At 37.6% G+C, this 5,448-nt stretch overlaps 1 pseudogene; it reads left to right on the forward strand.

Annotated features, from left to right (window-relative positions):
• Positions 1 to 1,024: 1,024 nt before the first annotated feature.
• LOC118836797 lies at positions 1,025 to 4,700 on the forward strand (annotated as a pseudogene).
• The last annotated feature ends 748 nt before the right edge of the window (positions 4,701 to 5,448 follow it).

The raw sequence follows: 5,448 nt of genomic DNA on the forward strand, positions 1-5,448 counted from the left end.
AGAAGGGACCTCAACAGTTATTTAGTCCAACTCATACCCAAAAGAAACCCTTCCTATAATATAATTGACAAGTGATTATCTAGCCTCTGCCTGAAGACCTTTGTTGAGAGGTAATACATTAACTCTTGAGACGGCTCATTCCACTTTTAGACAACTGTAGTTATTAGGGATTTTTTCCTTCTGAAATCAAGCCTAAATTGGCAACTTTCATACACTGCAACATTTGGAATCCAAGGATCTGGGTTCAAATTTTGGCTCTGCTACTTATGTATTTACAATTCTCTCTTATTTTTTGCTACCCTTTCATCACCAGCAGTTCCCAAAAAGACCCCTTCCCCTTTTCGATCTTCTAAGAGTAAATTTAGTTCCATAAATGCTTGTTATTCAGTCTTGTCTGATTCTTTGCGACCTCATGTACCACATTGTCCATGGGGTTTTCTTGGCAAATAAACTGGAGTGGTTTGCCATTTCCTTCTCCAGTGGATTAAGGCAAACAGAGGTTAAGTGACTTGCCCAAGGCCCCACAGTTAGTACGTATCTGAGGCCAGATGTGAACTCAGATCTAACTGACTCCAGGCCCAGAACTCTATCCACTGAGCCATCTAGTTGCCCCCATAAACACTAGGCACCTGCAAATTATGTGAAACATTGTGCTAACCTTGGGGTTACAAAGACAAAAAAATAAAAAAGAGACAGTTCTTGCCCAAAAGGAGCAGGGACTCCTTGGACAACTGGGGAAGGGAGTATGAATGAGTCATATCTATTGCCAACTAGAACTGCAGTGCTTTGGCAAACAAATAAATGGCTGAATGAATGAATGAGTAAACAGATAGATGAATGAATGATATAATATGTATATGTACATTTTTTTGGTGAGGTGGCAGGGAGTGGACATAGCATCGATTTTTACTGACATAAGGGAATTCCAAGTGAGGGAACTTCCTTGAACAATACAGAATGGCACTTCCTCAGAATCTTCAAGTCTTAAAGATTTGACTGAGCCCCTGAGATATGAAGTGACTTGATGCTGGTCTCACAGCCAGTAGGTCAGAGATGGGACTTGTGTGCCTCTACTAATGATATGCTCATTCCTGCTGGATTACCCCCTTTAAAAGCATTGCATTCAGCACACTCCACACACTCAACACATTCTGCTCATTCAATGCACACAGGGTATGCAGGACATACAACACTTCCACCATGTATTAATCCATCCACTAATTTATCCCACACCCCTTGTTACTATGCTGTTCTAAAGAAGTGGCTTCAACTCCCCATTTGGGAATAAAAAGATAGATTTACAGATATTCTGGTTAGTCATCTGTCCTTTGTACTAGTTAGTAAAGCAACACAGATCCCTCAGTGGTGCGTTGAGTTCATGTGCTCCTTACCAGGACCCAAGAGAGGAGTGGCCTGCACACAGCCAAGAAGAGTTGCTGCAGTGAGTGTAGCTTACAGAATTGCTGATGAAATGGATGTGATGTTGGGCCAGGGAGTTGGGTATTCCATTGGATTTGAAGATTTCGGTAGTACAAAAACTATTCTCAAATACATGACATATGGAATGTTACTTTGAGAAGCTATGAATGATCCCCTTCTAGAGAGCTATGGTACTATAATCCTTGATGAAGTTCATGAAAGAACTTTGGCCACATATACTCACATGGGAATTCTGAAGGAAGTTGTGAGGTGAAGATCAGATTTAAAGGTTATCATGAGGGCTGCTTTAGATGCAGGGAAATTTCAGATTTACTTTGACAATTGTTCCCTTTTAACTATCCTTAGCTGTATAGCCTGTTGAGATTTTTATACTCCAGAACTAGAGAGAGATTACCTCAAAGCAGCAATTTGAACTGTGATGCAAATTCACATGTGTGAAAAGGAAGGAGATCTTTTCCTTACTGGGAAAGAGGAAATTGATGAAGCCTGTAAGAGAATAAAGTGTGATGTTGGTGATTTAGGTCCAGAAGTTGGTGAAATAAAATCATTCCTCTGTATTCCACACTTCTACTGCAACAGCCTCCAAAAAATGCAGCAATAGGTTGAAAGGTCTACCAATACTGCAGAGACATCACTAACAACAGATGGTATAGTGTTTGTCATTGACCCTGGCTTTGCGAAACAAAAGGTATATAATCCTCGAATCAAAGTGGAGTCTCTTTTGGTGACAGCAATCAGCCAAGCTTCTGCCCAGCAAAGAACTGGTTGAGCTGCTTGTACCAGGCCTGGAAAATGTTTCAGACTTTATACAGAGAAAGTCTATAAAACTAAAATGCAGGACAACACTTAGCCTGAAATTTTGAGATCTAATTTGGGTTCAGTGGTGTTATGTGTGAAGAAACTTGGCATAGGTGACTTGATACATTTTGATTTTATGGGTTCACCAGCTCCTGAAACTCTGATGAGAATCCTAGAGTTTTTTAATTATCTAGCTGCTTTAAATGGCTATGGAGATGACTAAATTGGGGTCCTTGATGGAAGAATGAATTTCCATAGGATCCCCACCTTGCTAAAATGCTTTTTGTAAGTTGTGACTACAACTGTTCTAATGAGGTCCTATCTATTACTGCTATGTTGTCAGGTAATAGAAGAAAAAAGCCACCCCAATCACTTCCCCCTCTCCTTTGCCTCCCCTTCCCATTTCTTGTTTCCCCTCAAAAAAGTCCAGTTTGGGTGGAGATCACTTAGTTTTTCTAACATTATAGTTTGATGTATATTCTCAAAAAAGAAATACCTTGCATACGAAAATAATTATTTAAATTAAAGAATAAAATCTTCACAAAATTTATAAAAAGCAAGGAGCCCTCAAGTGGCTCTCAGTCTAATGGGAGAAGACAATACCTAAATAAAACTATAGATTTCAGATGGGGGGAAGGCAGCAATCAGACTTTGCCCTGGATCAGACCACTTTGGAATCACAGAAAGGTCACAGATCCCCAACCTGTTCCTGAGATCCTGCAATAAGGCGACAATTAACAGTCATTTCTTCCAGAAGTGCCAATAAGCCTAGTCTTAACAAGTTCCAAGTCAGGAAGTAGGCTAGAAGACTGGGCAAACAAACAAACAAAAAAAGAACCTCTCCATAATGAGGTATTATAGTTGCAGGGACAACTCCAGATACAAAGCAGAAGAAGAGAATGCATCCAAAATAGCTATAAGCAAAGCCTCAGAGAAAAGCGTAGTTTGGGTACAAGTTCAACTAGGATTCCTGGAAGAGATAAGCAAGAGTTTTTTTAAGAGTTAAAAATGTTTTTATAAATACAATGAGAACATTGGAGGAAAAACTGAAAAAGAAATGAGAGCTCTCAAGATAGAATGGGAAAGAGGATTAATAGCTTGGCACAAGACATACGAAATCTTGGCACAAGAAGTACAAACTCTAAGCATGCACAAAAATATTTATAGTTTTTTTTGAGGTGGCATAGAATGGGAATCTGATGGAATACCCATCAATTGGGGAATGGATGAACAAGATATTGTATATAAATGTGATGGAATACTACTATGCTGAACTCTTATCAGCATAATGACCAAATAAGATTTTGAAGGACTGGTGAAGAAAAATGCTACCAACCTCCTGATAGAGAGGTAAAGGACTCAGAATACATTACAATATAATACAATACAGAATAAAATACTTTTTTAGATCAAGGCAATGTGGGAATCAATTACGATTGACTATATGTTTTTGTAATGGGTTTTGTTTTTCTTGTGTTCTCAATTGGAGGGGTTGGGTGAGAGGGTGAGAAGGTGAATCTTGGCTGATTAAAACAAAAAATATAGTTGTATACACATATAAAAAGATCTTGTGGAATTCTGGTCAGTGTTTTAACCAACTACAATTACTAAGGACTCATGATGAAACATACTGCTCACCTCCTAATAGAGAAGTGATGGACTCAGAATGCAGATTGAGATGTATTTTTTTCTTTGACACACGACCAGTGAGAAATTTTGTTTTACTTGATTATACATGTTTGTAACAGGGGCTTTTTTTGTCTTGTTCTCTCAGTTCAGGGGGAGGAGGGGGAGGAGGGTGAGAAGTGGAAAGTGGAAGACTGATCTTTGTTCGAAAATAAAATAAAAATTTAATGAAAAATAAAAGAAAGTAGAATCCAAAAATATATTGTTTACAAGGAACACACCTGAAACAAATTTTCATCAAAAATATCTCATCTATCCTTCTAAGGCCAGCTGAAATGTTGCCTTCTCCATGAACATTCCCTGGTCCTCCAAGATGCAGCATCTTATTTTCACTTCATTTTTAAGTAATTCCCCTATTCTACTTTGTATTATAGTATTTATAACTGTCTAATCTTTCTTAATAAATTGTAATCTTTCTTAAAGCAGGGACCATACCTTAACTATCTCATTTTCCCTCCTCCATACCTATAATCCATTAGTCAATAAACATTTATTAAGCACCTACTATGTGCCAGGCACTGTGCCAAGCATTTGTATATAATGGATGCTTAATACATATTTGTTGAAAATGGAGCCTCATTCTTGGTAACATTGAGCCATGATACATATGCCAGTGGAGAATTATGCTGATGTGAAAAACAACAAAATAGCTTTCTTAAGTTTTCTTATTTGTCATAAAAGAATACTATGACTTCATGCCCTTTAACCAAGATACAGATGGCTCCATATCAACTCAAAAAGTGGTTTGTGATTCTAAAGGCAATGAACATGGATAGGGTTCTCATTTCTCCAAATTTTTCATTCTTTTCTAATCTAATTCTGAGCCTGAGCTTGGTTTCAAATAGGGACCATGTCAGGGAGAAGGCAGGAGAACAAGTAGAGAGAAAGGTAAAGATACTCCTACTACATTCTAGTAGCAGCTTAATTAAATATTCATTATCTATATGTTCTATAAAGGACACTTATGTGACACAGCCTGGTAGCATGGCATTCTGTAATTCTTTGTTCTGATATTAAACTCTCCTATCATAAAAACACACAATTTTTGAGTTGAAAAAGAACTTATTAATATCTAAACTATCCTTCTACTTACATTACAGAAAGGGAAAATTGTAGCCTAGAAAAAAATAAGCTGTTTTCTTAAGGCCACAAATCAATAGCAAGATACAAGAGAAAAAGATTCTAGTTAAGGGTCCAAAGACCTGGATTTGAATTTTGGTTCTGTTATTTATTAGCTTTATGATTTTGGCCATGTTACTTATGTCCACTCTTACCTTCAGTTGCCTCATATGTACAAGGAGGATAATAAAGCATGACTTGTCTATTTTGTAGAGTCGTTGTGAGCAGGATATGAGGAAAAGTGTGTGAAAACAGACATAAGTAAAATAGGAGTTCCTCCTTCTATCGTAAGCAGAGGCCTGAATGCTTCCTTGTTCCTTCTCTTACTGCCAACACTGGTCATAAATCAAACCAAAACTTTTAACCCTTTTTGTTGCTGTCCTTTGCGTTTATTAAAAGCTTCAA

This window comes from Trichosurus vulpecula, chromosome 1, assembly GCF_011100635.1.
Source record: "Trichosurus vulpecula isolate mTriVul1 chromosome 1, mTriVul1.pri, whole genome shotgun sequence".
Lineage (NCBI taxonomy): Eukaryota > Metazoa > Chordata > Mammalia > Diprotodontia > Phalangeridae > Trichosurus > Trichosurus vulpecula.